Source organism: Pinus tabuliformis, chromosome 1_1 (assembly GCF_031772625.1).
Source record: "Pinus tabuliformis cultivar Carrire ecotype Pingquan chromosome 1_1, CPIR1, whole genome shotgun sequence".
In the NCBI taxonomy this organism is placed as follows: domain Eukaryota; kingdom Viridiplantae; phylum Streptophyta; class Pinopsida; order Pinales; family Pinaceae; genus Pinus; species Pinus tabuliformis.
In genome coordinates, this window is record NC_142297.1 from 329,187,579 (window position 1) to 329,207,448 (window position 19,870).

The following is a 19,870-nucleotide window of genomic DNA, read 5'->3' on the forward strand; positions in this document are numbered from 1 at the left end:
GTTGCTCCCATTTCAAAAACCACAGTTTCTTTTTGAGTTGTTTTTTCTAATTGTGCATATGATGGAAGTTCTTATTAATTATTATGTCACAATTACCCTTTGATACCATTACATTTGGTAGTTTCAATTGAGAGTGACTAGATGTCAATATGGGCCATGTATTAGGTCTGTAATTTCATTGGGTTGTGCCTGAAGGCTGCCCAAAGCAAGGTTTGAGAGGATTTAAGCTGAGAGGAGCATAGATTCATCATTCAGCAAACGCCTGTCAAGCAAGGTTTAAGCATGATTTATGCTTGGAGAGGAACGCATTCAACAGACTTTCTAACATACTGGATTTGATTTGTTTGTGGATTCCCAATTCCTGGTATGTTTTCATATTAAAAAAGGAGATACCAAAAACATGTACACCTTTGTACACTCTTTTGTTGAATCCTAAACCTGTTTAGAATTTTACTGAATTTTTTCATTCATGCAATAAACTTAAATTTGATTGAGCTACTTGTATATTGGCTTGAACGTTCTGGTCACAAAAATTTCCTACAAAATTAACCCTTATTTGAACTGGAGCAGGAATATAGGTCTCATGTTTATCCATTAATGGTAAATGCATCCGATATATTAGTTGCGGCTCATATCAGACCTACCTTATAAACAACATCCATGGGGTTGTTGTTCCACCATTGTCCTATGAAAAAATAAAAAGAAATTTGAAAATAATTTACTGTTGTCAATTGAATTGCTCTTTTTTTTTATGCTTTTCATTATAGAAGTGCACCCTGAATATGTGCCCTTCTAAATGAAATTAAGACCTGCCCTTCAAATTTGATCATTGATCGCAGGTCTTTGAAGGCGTATCACATTATCCTGAGACCGTCACCCTTGAATAATACATCAATTAAGAAGTTGTATAAATGGCATATATGATAGCTTCTCTACAAATTCCACCAATAAATGGAAATTATTTGGGAGATCAAGAATGCTTGCATGGAACATATTACTCATCACTTGTTGATTCCACAATAATCTGTAGAAGCTTTGTTCATGCAAATGTTTCAAGAAGACATATATATGGTTGGAATTTTTTGACGAAGGAGAGGAAAACTAAAGGCAAAAGTGATAGACAACTTATCTCTTAGTCACATTCAGGACACTTGCATACATTTGCATCCATGGGAGAGAGTAGTGTCGGAGATCCTGCTCAATCATATGATGAAGATTCCTCTGTGAGATTGTTCACATGACCTGATTCAAAGAGTCCACGAATATGCATCATGGGCGGTGGATTTGAAGGTCTTTATATTGCTTTACAGTTAGATTCCTTGATGTGGCCTCCTGATAAGAAGCCTCAAAACTACTATTGAACTCTTCTGTGCTATTTATCAAAGATAAAGTGAAGACCATATGCCCTTGTTATGGTTCAAAAGGCAATGGATTATAGACTTCTAGCAATGTTGGCGCTTCTTGAAAGTGGAATGAAGGTTGAATATGACTTCCAGGTTATTGTTGACACTTGGTGCTAAGGCAAAATTGGATATCGTGTAAGGTGCCTTAGAGTTTGCTCGACCATTTTCTACTTTGGAATATGCCATAGTTTCAAAGTGGATTGTGTGGGTGTTGGCGAGCAGCTTGTGAAAGAGATATTGGAGAAAACACTTAGATCCTTGGAGCAGAAAAGGTTTGGAAAGAGAGAGTCTCCTATTCATGTCATTGTGGTTGGATCCGAATACTGTGGGGTTGAATTAGCTGAAACTATCGAAGAAAGATTAGCAGATCAAGGGAAGGTCCAAGTTGTTAATGTAGAATCTTTGGGCAGCGATCAATGTCCAACCTCTTTTACCTTTCAGGTTTCAAAATTTAGGAGAGATGATGACTATTGGGAAGAATGATGTAGTATGTGCGCCAACCTTCGTAGAGGACTTAATTCCTAATGGCCGTGTAGTAAATATAGCAAGGAAGTTGGCTTACTTGTATCGAGTACCTACGAATGAACAAAGAGTTAAAGTTGGGCTTAGCTGGCTGGAAAAATCTAGCATTGATTACATTGCAGATTTGCAAAGTGCCATTACACAAGCTTTGGGAAGTTGAACGAACAAAGAGTTGGGCTTAACTGGCTGGAAAAGTATAGAATTGATTCCATTACACTTTTGCGGAGTGCCATTACAAGATCTTTTGATGGACTTAACTATAAATAATATCACTCACTCTGGTAATCCCTAAATTTAACATGAACAAACAAGGAGATTTGAAGGGCTCAGTCTGAAAAATCAATGATTCCTTCAAGTGGGTGAGGAGATGTTTTACTTTTTAGAGCTATGGACCTCAAATCATCTATCCAGAGCACTTTAGGCATAGTCGATCTTGGAAATTGGCTCAATGTAGATACATTCTGATTACTTGAGGCAACCAATATTAACACATACCTGACCTTTACATCAATGTCAGCTACAGTAATGATCAAAGAAGGATTATGGATTCTGAGAATCCCTTTCTTGCTTGCATAGGTTGAATGGGTGAGAGAAACATTAGAATGTGATGATTATGAAATTGAATTAAGCTCCAAATTAAATATTTTGAAGCGTCTCTCTTGGAAAACTGCTTTTGGTCATCGTAGATCCAAAGAAGCCTCTTCACATGGGCATAATGAGCCTCTTCATACAACAATGAATGATTTCTTTCCTACAATAGATCATAATTTTTCAGGAGAGGAGCCAAGACAACAACTTCATTCATAGAATGACCATAAAACATTTCATCTATATCTTGAGGATACATTGTGTCATGCCCCAGGCTTGCAGTAGTCTTTCAACTATGTTTAGCGAGGTGCGGCACCACCAAACACTTTCCTTTCACCAACACTTATGTTCGTGGACTACGCCTAACCACTTATCCTACTTAGTTTGTGTTTCGCAACCAATTATTATTAATGTTTCCTTTATACCAATGAACACCCATACACATTCATTATCAACAGCAATTATACATGAGAACACAATTGCACAGTATAAAGGGAGGGGCAACTCCCTGAACAATGAGTCTACCCGAATAATATATTATGCAGTCTTTCAATATTACAAAGCTTTACAAGTATACTTGGAAACACCAAGTTTCATACTTAGCCAATTTTACAACATCATCACACCTCTGTGTGATAGAAAAGATTTCCTTGCCCAAGGCGGGCAGGTGCGCCCTCACACGAGCTGCCTTCCGCCCTTCACAACCGAACCTTGTTCTCATGCACAACGGGTGGGTGACTCCACCAAGTCACCAAGACACCCCCTTCGCACACCCGACTTCACCAACGTTTCACTGTGCACCCGGCTTCACCACGTTCCACCGTTCTCCAACTTCGCACCGGCGGGCGACTCCACCAAGTCTCCACCATTTACCCTTGCACGATGGGCGGGCGCTCACTCGAGCTACCCGAGACACCCGTGTCAAGTCTCACCCAAAACCGAGATATCGTGCTACCTTCGTGCGGCCTTGCCCAAGAGCGGGCGCATCACCAAACTGCGCCTTTTCTTCTTGCTGCGTCCACACTTGATCTGCGCACTTCTCTACATGTGATGAGCGAAGTTGTGATGTCCAAATGAGCTCTTCGCAATGTTTACTTATATGAGTGGGAGAGCGAGTCAAGCTGCCCAAGCCAGCTCGTCCTCCAAGCAAGGAGCGCCCCCTACTCATCGCAAATACATGTCGGCCTTTGCACTAATTGTAGGTCGGCCCATGATCTAACCATCCACGCTCCCATGCTTATATAAACCTTTTCTCTATCCTTCTACACACATTATAACATGTTTCCTCACATGTTGGTCATAGAGTTGTGTTGTAACTTGTTCGTTCAAGTCGCACTTCGCATTTTCCAACCGCTCGTCCATCGTCGAACGCGGTCGCACATCGGGTGGAACCGCAGGTCCTTACATCCTCCTCCACCTGAAGTCGTTGTCGTCCTCGACAACATACCATCCTGGTAGCCATCCACCAAGATCATCAATATCTGTCTCATCCTCGGTCCATGATGTCAACTCCTCCACATACTGCAAACATCCCTGCAACATATGTAGAACTTTCATCTCCATCATGTGCCATCCCATCCTGTGAATTGTCATCCTTCCCACCTGCCTGATGCCAACATCTCTCCGTGCACTTCCGGACCCCATGTTTGAACTAGTTGGGTAGCTAATCCAACTGTCACACTCAAGCCATGAGAGTGAACATCCTTATGCCTTCACCAGTCTATCTCGGATTCTGCCACATCCTGGACTCACCAAGAATCTCACCCATGCTTAGGTCCATGGAAACTCCATCCCATCTACAACATGTCATGATGCTTGATGCCAAGCCATCCCTGCACCATCTGTCATACCTACTCAACCTGTTTTAAGGACTCACTGCCATGAGCAGCTAACAATGAGCCCCATCTTCTTTGTCATCTAAGAAGATGTGGAGGGAGTAGAGCCTGAAGGCTCACCCTCACTAATCATCTCAATCCATCTGTCAGGATTCTCTATCTCCATCCTCTGTAGATAAGTGACCCGATCCTCCTCCCGGACATTCGGCCTCACATAAGCCTCCTCATCATCATCATCATCCTCAACCACTTCTAGCCTTCTTGAAAAATCCAAGATACTATCAGAAAGTGTCCTGATGACCAATGACTACTCGGTAAGCTTTGTCTCAACCATAGACAACTGCTTACTCATGTCTTCCATTCGCTTCTCATCCTCCATTTGCATCACTGCCAACTTACAATCAGGCTTTGTCACTCCAATGGTTGGTACACCAATGGGTACATCTTCCCTTCCATCGTAAATGTACAGCTTCTTCAAATGTGGAACAATCATAGCATCAAATTGTTTCAAGAATTCCATCCCCAGCACAGCTTCATAGTCATCTATCCGCACTATAGTGAAGTCGACTTTCCCTGTCCACTCACCTAGTGTTGTGTCCACCTTTTCAGCTACACCAAGAACACAATTAGGAGGAGAATTCACTATCTTCATTTGTGCCTTCACCAGTACAAATTTCAGCCCAATCCTTCTCGTAGTATCTTCACCCATGAAGTTGTGAGTAGCCCCACTATCCACCATAGTGAGCATATCAGCACCCTCAACCTTCATCCAAACATACTCCAACTTGTTCCTCTCAGGATCCCTCCGAGAGATCACCTCTGTAGCAGCAGTAGCTCCAAGTATCTACATCATCCCCACAGAAGCTTCTTCATTCTTCGTATTAGACTGTGCAATAGTAGCCACTTTCGGTCTAGAAGGACAATTCTTCACCGTATGTGGTTCAGCACATATCCAACACTTCAAGGCTTTCTTCGTCTTCGACTTATCATCTGATTTTGAAGCATCATCCTTCTTCTTCTCTTTCGGCTTATCAGACTTCTTCTTCCTATCATCAGAAGTCTCATCATAATGCTCCACCAACCTGTCCACAACAACAAAAGCTTCCTCAAGTGTTTTAATCTTCTGCCTCTTCACTTCATTGCGTGCCCAAGGCTTCAATCCAATAATGAAGTTGAACACCTTGTCCCTCTCCGCCATGTCAGGAAGTTCCAGAACCGCACTTGCAAACTCCCGCTGATATGTCTGAAGGTTCCCTGTCTGCTTTATGAACTTAATCTTCATCCTTGCTTCCCACGTTTCATCCTGAGGACTGAAATGGGTCTGCAAAGCTTTCTTCATCTCATCCCACGAAGTAATGTCACCAGCACTGCCATTGGCAATCTGATCCATTCTCCTTTGCCACCACATCTTAGCATCCTTTGTCAAGAACTGAGCAGCTACCTTCACCTTCGTCTCATCATCAGATAGACCCAATCGTTCCAAGTGTTGCTCCATGTCCCATAGAAAGTTATCAAGAGTCTTGGCACTCTTTGCACCATCATAAGATTCTGGTTCCTTGACTTTCACATGAGGCACTCCTCCACCTGAGTTATGCCTCACGGCCTTCTTCAACACCGCGATCTCATCTCTGGCTTCATCAAGAGATTTCTGCAAGTCCACGATCTCTGCCAAGCCTCGATCTCTTGCCTCTTCAATCTCCTTGACCCTTACTTCAAGTTGTGTACACATAAGATCAGTGTACTCATGTTGAGTCTGGAGTTCATTGAGCTCTTCCCTCATCTTCGAATTGGCCTCTTGATCCTTCTCGACCAAGTCCATCTTCTTAGCCCAATAAACCTCTAAGTCCTCCATCTTCTCCAACACCTTTTCAATGAATGCAATAGTAGCATCCTTCGCACCGTGACTAGACCCAACCTGAGATTTAGCTGCCACTGCTAACAGTTTCCTCCTTCTTTGCGATCTAGTTTCAACCATCCAACAACTTCACCAAGTTGCCTGCAACCATGAACCAGCTCTTGTCCCACTTGTATGTGAAACAGCTTCCTTCACCTGCAAGTACCTGCTTTACTGTCACCAACTGTCAAGTGTATGTACACCTACTTCACCCAGCTTCCTGCAAGACTCCTCCAAGTCTTCAGACTAGCTCTGATACCACCTTCACTTTAGTGGAGGTGTGTATCAGCTTCAACCTTCAATGCCCGAATCAATTGCTCTAATACCACCTGCCACGCCCCCAGGCCGGCGGTAGTCTTTCAACCGCGGTTGGCGAGGTGTGGCACCACCAAACACTTTCTTTTCACTAATACTTATGTTCATGGACTACGCCTAACCACTTATCCTACTTAGTTTGTGTTTTGCAACCAATTATTATTAATGTTTCCTTTATACCAATGAACACCCATACACATTCATTATCAACAGCAATTATACATGAGAACACAATTGCACAGTATAAAGGGAGGGGCAACTCCTTGAACAATGAGTCTACCCGAATAATATATTATGCAGTCTTTTAATATTACAAAGCTTTACAAGTATACTTGGAAACACCAAGTTTCATACTTAGCCAATTTTACAACATCATCACACCTCCGTGTGATAGCCAAGATTTCCTTTCCCAAGGCGGGCGGGCGCGCCCTCACACGAGTTGCCTTCCGCACTTTACAACCGAACCTTGTTCTCTTGCACTACAGACGGGTGACTCCACCAAGTCACCAAGACACCCCCTTCGCACACCCAGCTTCATTAATGTTTCACTGTGCACTTGGATTCACCATGTTCCACCGTTCTCCAACTTCGCACCGGCGGGCGACTCCACCAAGTCTCCACCGTTTACCCTTGCATGACGGGTGGGCGCTCACCTAAGCTACCCGAGACACCCGTGTCAAGTCTCACCCAAAACCGAGATATCGTGCTACCTTCATGCGGCCTTGCCCAAGAGCGGGCGCATCACCAAACTGTGCTTTTTCTTCTTGTTGCGTCCACAATTGATCTGTGCACTTCTCTACATGTGATGAGCGAAGTTGTCATGTCCAAATGAGCTCTTCACAATGTTTACTTATATGGGTGGGAGGGCGAGTCGAGCTTCCCAAGCCGACTCATCCTCCAAGCAAGGAGTGCCCCCTACTCATCGCAAATACATGTCGGCCTTTGCACTAATTGTAGGTCGGCCCATGGTCTAGCCATCCACACTCCCATGCTTATATAAACCTTCGCTCTATCCTTCTACGCACATCATAACATGTTTCCTCACGCATTGGTCGTAGAGCTATGTTGTAACTTGTTCGTTCAAGTCGCACTTCGCATTTTCTAACCGCTCGTCCATCGTCGAACGCAGTCGCACATCGGGTGGAACCGCAGGTCCTTACACATTGCAACCCATTGTGTGATGTAGCCATGAGAAAAGACTCTCTACAATTGATCATCACTAATTTTCATTATATCCTTGTGAATTACAGTGGTCTCTGAGACACATGCAAGTCTATGATCATTATCTCCCCATGTTTCTTTGTCTTGTGTGTCTGTTGGAAGAACAAAAGGTCCAACATTTCTATACTTTTGAAATAGGTAGCTGCATCGAAGGGTTACAATGGCATGGTATATGATATTTGAAAATGGAAATTGAAGATTATGCATGCATATATAGGTGCTCCAAAGCCATCATGTGACAAAGGTGGGAAGACGTTACTCCCTTTGAAGATGATTGAAGGCTTTAAAATTGTTGATATCATTTGTGTGTTTTTTTAATAGAGTCTACCCTGCATTGATTAGTATTTGAACCCTCGAATTGATATTGAAAGATTAATTCAAAAGATGCATGGAAGGGTTTTCTCTTGGAATATTCAAAATTCTCTGAGATGATCTCCTCAAATACACAATTAGTTTGAGCTTATGTATGTCAAGATTGAAGGAGGAGCATGATTCACGATGGTCAGGATTTCTGCATGAATGTAACTAGAGTATGATCGTTTTATTGGAGAATGGTGCCTTATTAAAATATCGCATTATTTCTTTAAATGTGCAGGGGATATTCAATAATGACGGGATGAAAGAATCACTTGGGGGAATTTCTTTAGACATAGCACTCACTTCTAAAGAGAGAATGTATTGATGATTTTATGTAGTTGTTCCTCTCCTATCAGGAATCTATTTCTTTGTCTATGTGCCCCACAATATCTCTTACAGTATGTTATTTGTTTACTCCAATTATCTAGAGATTTTATTGGAGATCACCTTAGAATTATGTTATGATTGTTGAACCTATAATTGCTAGAAGCTTCAAACTTAACCGACTTATGCTTGTCAAATTATTTTTTTAGAGAAATATCACCTCTATGAACATCATTGTGGGAAATTTTTCTTTTTAGACCCCCTTGCCATTGATGTCAAAGGGGGAGATAATCATAAGGATGGAGGCTAATTTATCAATACTCAGGACAAAAGGGGGAGGATTAGTGTTTTTCCATCAATGCCAAAGGGGGGATTGTTGGCATTGTTTTCATTGATGGTAAAGGAACAACACAAGGGTAGCAAGAAAAGGAGAAAAAAACAAGGAGTAGAGGCAAGGTATGCAGTAGCAAGGCAGGAGCAGCAAAAGAGAAACAAGGCAATAGGAGCAGCAAGGTATGCAAGAGAAAAGAAAAGGAGAAGCAAGCAACAACAAGCAACAAAAGATAAACATAAAGGAACAATGAAGGAGAAATAATAGGCAAAGGAGCAGCAAAAAGGAACAATGAAGGAGTAGCAAAGGCAAAGGAGCAACAACAAGGAACAATGAAGGAGAAATAACAGGTAAAGGAGACACAACAAGGAAATATATACACTAATGAACAAGATCAACAATGCAAAGGAATAGAAGAAGGAGTAGGAGTTATGATACATTGAAATGTTTTGATAATGTTTAGATTTCTATTATTATTGAAGAATTTGTTGTGATGTGAAATTGGTTGATTGAGCTGAATTGTTGTGATGCAAAGGCAAGACTCCAAGGCAAAGGAAAAGATTGTTGTGATGCATCAATGATAAATATTGGTATTTGATGTTGGCATCAGGTTGATGCATTTAATGATTTCATGTGGCTAAAATTAATATTGGATGGATTATTTATTTTTGTGTTCTAATATTCAAGATATGAAGAGTTTGGAAATGAGTGAGTGGAAGGAAAAGAGTAAATCCTATTCACTTCATATTCCTATGTGGGATACAAACAACCAGCAAACAATCTTTCTAAAAGATGTGGTTTTGGAAGGCATTGAAGAGGTTAGAGAATTGAAGAATGAGAGATATTTGATTGAACTATTATGCATTAGTTACTTGGCACTTATGAAGCTGATGTGAAACATACTTGAAGGGAAGAAGATGTCAAAATGAAGATGGAGATATACAGAATTTATGAGCAGATAAACCATCACATTGTTATTTCTTGTTTGCATCAGAGGATGGTAGTCTCCTTTCAAGTTGAGGCATGATAAATATCTAGTTGGAGCTGGTTAAGGTAGGAGCCTCCTATGGGTTGTAGCCTACAGAAAACATATGGGAGTTGGAGCTTCCTTGCATGTTGCAGCTTGCAGAAAATTGAGGTAGCAGCCTCCTGTAGGTTGGGGCCTACAAAAAATCAGATGTAATAAGGAGTAGGAGCTTGCCTTTGCATCACAACAATAATAAAACTGTGGTTTTCTCCCTTTATGGGTTTCCACATATATCTGGTGTCAATATGCATTATTATTATGTGTTGATATGATGTTTTAGTTTTCTTATTAATTGTTGTTCACATATTCAAATTGTTGGTCATCATTTGCTAAGATGCTCATGTAATGGTTCAGTTAGTGAGATTGAAGAAAATAATTTAATGTCCATGAATATACTAAACTGATTCACCCCCCCCCCACCCTCTCATTTTAGTCAAGTTTTCATCAAGTTGAGTTTTTCTCTTATATGACCCAACCTCCAAGTTCTAATTATGGAAGTGGGGTCTATCAGCCAGAAACATACTACCATCCCCCAAGGACCCTAGATCACCCAGGTGTCTGATAACCACCCCTGGTGATCAATCCCCAAGATGGAACTTCCTTTTCTCAGGCTTTACACCCCAACCGTAAGCATGAGACACTATGCATGCAGTTGGAAGGCTCCAACCACATGCATGAGCCTCACTCCATGTGGTTACAACTAAAGTTTTCTAGTTTAGAGTGTGCAGTTACGAGATCAGTGCCACTTTTTCAAGGCTAGCATACAACCCACTGCCCATAACTTTTCATAATAAAATCTAGGATGATAAAAAGTATGTATAATGAATAATAAGGCTATGTCTTGCTCAAAACATGGCAGTCATGTGATAAACATTTTGTCAAACACATGGTAAATATAGTAGTTACATGTCATGAATGGATCATGATATTCTTAACTTCATCAGAGAATCATCAACAAGGATCAATTCCCTCTCAAGCTAGCTGCAATGACACTTGTTATCCCATGCAAAGATTAATCATTCAATAACTTATCAAATCATGAACAAGATCCATCGCAAGAACACATCATTCAACCATGCATATAACCAACATATAACCGGAATAGAATCCATGAAAAACCAACCATAAGATCAAGATAATAACCAATACACGCGCTCATTGATCACAATAAGAAAATGACTCATATTAATATATGCAAAAGGAAACCGAGACAAGGACTTCCACAAAACACCTGACCATGGATTGGGTTGTGTTAATTCTAATATTTTTCTATGTCGAATGAATTACTTTAGCCCAATTTAATACTTCAATTAGCAATATCTTTAATAATAATTAATTTTTTCAATCATAAATAGTTATTGAAGATAGAAATAAATGAAATGACAGAGGAGATAATCAACAAGTGACACCATATTTGGTCAAAGACCAAGGAAAAACCCCACTATGGGGGAAAACCCTTTGAATTTCTTCTTCTATTAGATTGTCATAAAATGTTTTAGAAAAGAGTACAATGAGCATAGTACAATGTCATCCAAAAAAATAACCAAATAACATTCATAAATATTCTTCCATCATCAATATACATCAGAGACAACTTTTCATGTCTTCGGTCAACGGTATTCAACTTTGGTCAACTGTAAAATTTCAACCCTACTTTCCAGTCGCAGGGAGGAGGAGTTGTGGGAATGACTGGGATATTTCAGTCACTCCCTTGAGCCTATAATCCAAAGACTGCAACCAAATTTATCCTTTGACAAGCTAGTGAATGTAAACCAAAACCATAGAAACATGTGCAAACTTCGGATCCTGGAATCTTAGACCTTTGCAAACTTCTTTTATCAACCTAACCTCAGACTTGTGTGGACCAATCAATGAAAGAAGAAGAGGAATATTCTTAGTGATGTCCAAATGAGATTGAGGTCACTTGTATTTATAGGCTTCCAAGGATGACCAATTTTCCATTAGGGGCAACCTGTCCAAATGTGCATGTGTGGGATTTTCTTCATAAGTACACTTTCCCTTGTCCAGATTTGATGATTTTTAGGATGATTTTGGTCCTCTCGACAAGAGGAATTCAATGCAATAATAATATCTATAAAATGATTTGTCTAAAGAGGAATTTGACCCTAGTTTCCAATTTAACACTCCCTCTCAATTAGGGAGAATTCCACTTGCATCATGTCATGTGTATCTTGTCGTCATATAATGTCCCATCTCTACTCAACTCTATCTACTGAAGAATTCTCCAATATAAAAAGGAAGAATCATTGGGGAGCATCAATTACCACCCTATATAGCATCGGAGAGAACATCTCAATCCGAAATAATATCAGGGAGCACATGTCAACCTGAAACCACATTGGGGAGCATATCTCAACCTGGAATCTCATGGGGGAGTTAAGTATCTCTGACCTCATATCAAGAAATAGGTGAAATAGGGGAGCACATCTCAACCCAACCTATTAGCCACTGATCTTCCCATCAATGCCCTTTAAGGGTAATGTGGTAGAACACTTGCATTATAATCTAAACTTGGGCTAGATACCCGACTTACTAAAAGGTAAGGATCACATGCCCCAAGCCTCTTCAACCCATTGGCCAGACTGGGAGGGACAATCCCAACAAGCCCAGCTTGTGAGTATGATGCTAACTGGGGTATACTCTACAAATACCAAGATAAGGGAGCAACATCTCCAACCCTATGGGTAACAGATAGGGGTGATACCCTACTGTCCAGAGATCCCTCAACCTCAGGAGCCCTTTATCTCAATTCCACACCTTGGGAGATAAACAGGGGGAAGAGCTAGCTTAGTGTCCTCGATCAATGATGCCCCCTATCAGGAGGGGTAACATCTGTCAGTTCAAGCTACTCCCTGAAGACCAAGAACATTCCTTTTAACAAAGCTTTAGTGAGAATACTTTCAATCTGCTCGTCAGTCGATATATGATGGAGTCTAGTGGCTCCTCTATACACCATGTCTCGAATGAAATGATATCAGATCTCTATTTGCTTAGAATTGTCATGAAATACGAAATTATATTCTAGACAGATCCCACTCTTTTTTTCACAATATATCATTGTAGTTTCCAAGACCTACTCGAATAGCTCTCCAAATGGCTTCCTCAACCAAACAACTTCGCAACTAGCCATGCTAGTGGAAATATACTTTGCCTCAGCAGTACTCAGTGCTACAGACTTCTGCTTCCTTCTCATCCAAGATATCATGGAAGGTCCAAGGATAAATTAACATCCATATGTACTCTTCCTCTCGACAACATTTCCTTCCCAGTCAGCATCTATGTATCCATGAAGTCGAACATCTCTAGCAGAATATCTCAAACCAAGTGTGATTATCCTATGCAAATGTCTGAAAATGTGTTTGGTGGTGATCCAATGTGCATGGAGAGGCTCAATCATGAATTGACTCAATGTGTTCACTACATAGCATATTTCTGGATGGGTGTTCAGCAAGAACATTAGAGCCCCAATCAATTATCTATATTTGTATGGATTCATGAAATTAGGTTTTGCAGCTTCTCCATATAACTTCTTGAATAATCTCCATCAGTTTAGGTAGGGACTTGCATTCTGTCATTTTGTATCTCTCCAATAGCTTCACAACATATTTTCCTTGTGAAAGGAAAATCTTATCGGGCCTTTTCTATACCTCAAGGCCCAAGAAGTAGTGCATGAGTCCAAGGTCCTTCATCTTGAATTCAGAGGCTAGCTCCCTCTTACACTCTATCATCAGGGGCTTACTACCTGTCAAGAATAGGCATCAACATATAAAACCAAAATAAATGACATTACTTGGACTACCTTGAAGTAGAGGTTGGGATCGACATTGCTTCTAGTGAATCCCAACTTCACCTAGTAATTGTATATGTAGGCTTACCATGCTCTAGGGGCTTGCATCAAACAATGTAATGCCTTCTTCAACCTACAAACATGTGTCCTCTACTTCAAATCCCAGTGGCTACTCAACGTACACTTCTTCTTGTAACATACCATGAAGGAATTTTGTCTTTACGTCCATCTGATGAAGGTTCCATCCTTGACTTGCAATGAAGGAAACTATTAAATGAATGGTTGTATATTAAGCCATAGGTGAAAATATATTGTCATAATCTTCTCCCTCTTTCTATGAAAATCCTTAGGCCATGAATCTTGCCTTGAATTTATTAATGCTACCATCAAATCCATGTTTGATCTTGAATATCCACTTTGAAGTCATCACGGATTTTCTCTTTGGTCTCGACACGACATCCCATACATGATTCTTCATAATTGATTCATATTCGTTGGCCATAACATCCTTCCAAACTTGTTCTTTCATAACTTCTTCAAAGGTGGGAGGTTCAGCTTGAATCATGGTGCTCATGGCTGCAACATACCCCTGGTATCTACATACATTATTGTTTTATCTAACTGATCTTTGAACGGGAGTGTGTCTCTCATCACCCTGTAATGTGTCACGAATCTAAAGTGGCCTCTTCCTGGTGGGAGGATCACATGGAGGAGGATCTAAAGGATCCATGGGATCATCGACAATATATGTCTCATATTCGGGCATAGAAGGACCATCTAAAATATCCATGTCATCATTCTTCTCAGGAGGAGGAGGCAGAATAAGTTCCCTTTATATCCCAAGGGCAACATCTTCATCAAATGTAACATCCCTACTAATTTCAAATTTCCTCTGACCAAGAATATATATTCTAAATGCTTTAGAATTTTCACAATATCCAAACAACATACATTTCCTTCTCGTGGCATTCAACTTGTTTCTTTTGTCCTTTGGCACATGAAATTACACGGGGTAGCCAAAGATACAAAGATTGCTAACATCAGGCTTGATACTTGTGAACATTTCTTTGGTAGTCTTGGTGTCCAATGCTTGATGAGGCACCCTATTTTGAACATATATGACAACATTTGTTGCTTCTACCCAAATGAACTTTGGCAACTTCTGATCACAAAGCACATCACGAGCAAATTATATAATGGACCTATTTTGTCTTCCAACCACTCCATTTTTTTCGGGAGTATAGGGAATACTTGTCTCTTTCTTGATACCTTCCTTCTTGTAAAAATCAATTAACTCCTTTGAAGTGTACTGTCCACCATTGTTAGACCTGGATATTTTGGTTTTCTTCCCTGTTTGATTTTCAATCAAGGCTTTGAACTACTTGAACAGTTCGAAGGCTTCATCCTTGTGCTTCAAATAAGATATCCATGTCTTTCTTGAGAATTTATCAATGAAGGTGATGTAGTAGAGATGGCCACCAATAGAGTGCATGGGCATCGAACCACATATGTCGGAATGAATGAGATGGAGGATGTCAATTGTCTTGTTCTCGCTAGAGGGGAATGGTCCCCTTGTACTCTTCCCACCCGCACATCCTGGACATACTCCATCAGGTAGGGCTTGAACCTTGGAATCCCAGAGATCAATTTCTCCAATTTTGGAAGAGCATCATAATGTATATGGGCCAATATTTGGTGTCATTGATCGCTTAGATGATTAGTATCATGGACCAATGTTAGAACAGGTTTTCCAGTGACTCTATAGATTACTTCGAATCTTGATCCCAATGTGAATGCATCTCTCATAAGTGATCCAATGGGCCATGTAAGAACATTTCCTTTGATGACGATAATCCTCATCCCTTTGTCTTCCAAAGTGCATATCGATACCAATTTCTTCTTCAATCCTAGCACATACATCACATCATAAAGAAAAACAGATTCCCTGGAATTAAAATGAAATTTGGTGAACCCAAAGCCTTAGACGGGATGAATGGAATTGTCTCTAAGAATAATTTTCAAATTTGTCTCCCTCTCTATCAAATTAGAGAGAACTTCCTTATACCCAGAGAAGTGATGAGTTTCCCTACTATCAAACAACCAACTATCCCACGAATCCATATGAGAAGAAATAATAAGGGAATATATACGAATATATTCAGATTGATTTGCAACATTACTTTCATATGTGGAGAATCTTGAATACTTTTGGGGATGATGATCTTCTTCATGATCACTTGGAGCATATCTTTTGAATATTCTTTTATCTCTTCCATTGCGATCATTCCTTCGGTCATCTTTTATTTTTCAATCATCAAACATGTTATTCTTACTTCTAGGTGTCTTTGAGTTGATCTTTCAAAGAGATGATTTCATTCAAACCGTTGACTTTATACATGCCAACTATCTTATCATACATGTCCTTAGAATTCCTCAAAATTCCAACATATGCAGGTAGATTAACTTGTAAACCATCAGCTATAATTTGCTTTGATTTTAACTCACCTTTCTTGTACTTGTTATTGGCAGCAGTGCAAGTATTCTCCAAAGGCTCAGGTAATTTTCCTTGAATGTATTCCAAAACATCAGTGTTATCAACTATGATCTCCAACCTGACTTTCCATGCAGTAAAATTGGATGAGTCACCTAAATTCTCATTTTCCTTGAAGAAGGAAAACATCTTGACTTGACTAGATAGGCTCCTTCAATTTCCAAATATGATTGCTTCAATGCTTGTCTCATTTTGGGCTTAAACTTCACCTTAGCTCTGATACCATGTTAATTTTTAGATTGTTCTATACTAAATCAATTACTTTAGACCAATTCAATACTTCAATTAGCAATCTCTTCAATAACAATTAATCTTTTCAATCATCAACAATAATTAAAGATAGAATAATAAATGTAATGATAAAAGAGACTGATCTAGATTTAAACAGGAAAACAACAAATTACAGACATAACCATGAATACAAAGATGCAGCAGAAATAATACTTCTTTTCATTAATGTAAAATGTTGAAATATGCTTACAAACAAAAAGGGGAATAAAGCAGCTAGGGCGATGGTAGCTTATCTGTGAGAAGAGATGTGGCGGCTAGATGCCTCTGAATTGTCTTACAATGAGGCTCGCAGGTCTATTTATTTTTGAGAAACAATGGAAAACCCTAAACATCCAAAAACCTAACCCTAGGAGATGAAGCGCCAAACTATGGGCCCCGTTTGGGTAAATTGGTGCATCAACTTCTCGGGGTCGTAACTTTGGCATACAATCTTCGTTTGACGCGCACAATACCTCATTAGAAAGATCTATCCGAAGAATACAACTTTCGAGTGAGAAACATAGGCTCATGGACCCATTTTGCTCCCAATTTTCCCAAAAAATGTCGTTTAGGGCCTCAAAATGGCTCCGGAAGTTCAGGACACGAAAAATTGCCAAAAATAGTAAATTGTGCTACAACTAAGGAAACTGAAAAACTGAAAGAGATAGTTATGGGGGTCCAAGTGGGCTAGGTGGGTGGCCGCCAACATCCACCTAGATTAGAGACAATCAACACATCAACAAGAGACGCTAGATTTGGTCAAAGGCCAAGGAAAAGCCCCACTACGGGGGAAAACCCTTTAAAATTATTCTTCTATTAGATTGTCATAAAATGTTTCAGCAAAGATTACAATGAGCCCAATACAATATCATCTAGCGAAATAACCAAATAAAATTCATAAATATGTTTCTAGCATCAATATACATCAAAGACAACTTTTCATGTCTTCGGTTAATGGTAAAATTTCAACCCTACTTTCTAGCCGCATGGAGGAAGAGTTTTGAAAATGACTGGGAGATTTCAGTTGCTCCCTTGATCCTATAAGCTAATGACTGCAACCAAATTTATCCTTTGACAAGCCAACAACTGTAAACCAAAACCCTAGAAACATGTGCGAGCTTTAGATCTTGTAATCTCATACCTTTGCGAACTTCTTTTGTCAACCCAACCTAAGACCCGTGAAAACCAATCAATGAAACAAGAATAGGAATATGCTTGGTGATGTCCAAATGAGCTTGCGGTCACTTTTATTTATATGCTTCCAAGGGTGACCAATTTTCCCTTAGGGTTGACCTATCCAAATGTGCATGTGTGGGATTTTCTTCATAAGCACACTTTCCCTTATCCAAATTTGATGATCTGTAGGTTGATTTTGGTCCTCTAGAAAATAGGAATTCAATGTAATCATCATCTCCATCAAATTTGAAAATATATCTTCTCATTTATTGAACGACATGATTGATTAAACTTGAAAAAGTCTCTTATTTATTGAAGAAGGTGATTAGTTAAGTTCGAAAATATCTCTCATTCAATGAAAACGATGGTCGATTGAGTTAAGGAGGAAAGTTCTATGAGTCAGACAAAATTTATAATGTATGAACATTCATGGTTAACTCTCCTTCTCTTTGAATGTTTAATTGCTCCAAAAACTTATTTATAGGAGAAAAATTTGTGAAAGTTGGTTGGTTCCTTTATGAGATTTAGTCATTGGAGAGCTTTGAGAACCAATGGTGAGAGGAGAGACATAGCTATAGCATATTGTTGGAGGTGATAAGTTTTATTGCAGAATTTTTGTATGCATGCTTCAACAAATGGTTGATGCAGGTTTATGAAGACATTTGATGGAGGCGATTCTCGCTACGTTGGAGATTGGATTTTAGCATATTTTATACAACACACTTGTATTGCTAACATGGTGTATGTAGGGGTTTACAACTAAGCAAATCATGTTTTATTTCATATGGTTGTAGCATTGTATTCATATAGCTCGTATGGTCATTTTGTTGATACACGATTGAGTTTTCGTATTTAGATTTGTTATACTATTGATTGAGTTATGTTGAGATTATATATGTTGGAGGATTGATATGTGGATTGTAGATTTATTTATGGTATTGATTGTGTTGAGATGATGTATTGATTGTGTTGAGATGATGTATTGATTGCGGCTAAGATTGCGTTGGAGGGCATATATTGAAAGTTTGATATATGAGTAGATTGGTTGTCGTAGAGAGATTGTTATATGTGCAAATTGTTATTGTGATTCCAATTTGAAAATTGATGAAAAGAGGCTCATTGTCTTGTTGATTTGAGTATATGGGCCCAGTGTGAAATATTTTGAAATGGGGTCCATGAGATGTGTTGAAGGTTGGGGCTTTTAGTGAGCAAGTGGTGGCTTGCATATTTTGGGTGTAATGACATCCTTCAGGTAGCAGACCGAGAACTTGGGAGTGTTTGACTTCCATCTAGTTGTGGCTAGATAGCTTAGTGTTGGTTGGGTGAGATTTATTGGAAGTAATATCTTCCAGCAGGTGTGCCCTATAAAGTCGAGGGAGTGGTGGCTTCCTGTAGGTGTTGGTCTGCAAAGTTCATACAGGTTGTTGTCTAAAGCGAATAATGACTTGGATGATTGACAGCTTGTGGCTTACACACTGGTGGTGGCCAGTGAATCAGATGTAAAATTAATATGATAATAGAAGAGACGATGATGAAGACTATTTTTCGCCGATGGTTTTTACCCTTGCGCGTTCTACCTTACATTTGGTGTCTCTATGTGTGATTACGCCTTGATCTGTTGTTGATATTATGTTCATGTTTATTGATGTTATTACTTATGGTTCATGGTTATTTACTTATGTAGTAGCTGCTCATGTGGTTTACTCGTTCATATTTATATCTTCTCATATCCTATGTTGCTAATGAACTACGAATGAATAGATGAATTGAGGTTTGTGATAAGAAAGGTGAAAAATTGGTAAAATTGGTCATAAGAAACAATATTGATTCACCCTCCTCCCTCTCAGTATTGTTCAAGGTTTCTAACAATCACTCCTTAGTCACACTCTAGGATTCATTTTCTCTGCCTAGAATCCTAAGTGCAACATTGCAGCTCATTGGTTGAACCCGTTCAAACTTTATTATTTTTATCTATTCTATCTAAAAGACAATAGTTGTGTATTTCAATTAAACATTATTTTTTTATCCATTTTATTACGTAAAGAAAACTATGATGATAATTGTATTTGTTGAATAATGATAATTATTTTTTAAAATGTTATTTAATATCAAAATGATTTTATTATTATTTAAAAAAACAAATTATTAAATAAATAAATATATTATTAAATAAAGACTAAGTTAAAATAATGTTTATTTTTTATATAATAAATTTTAAATTTTCTTTAAATAAATTTAATTTTATATT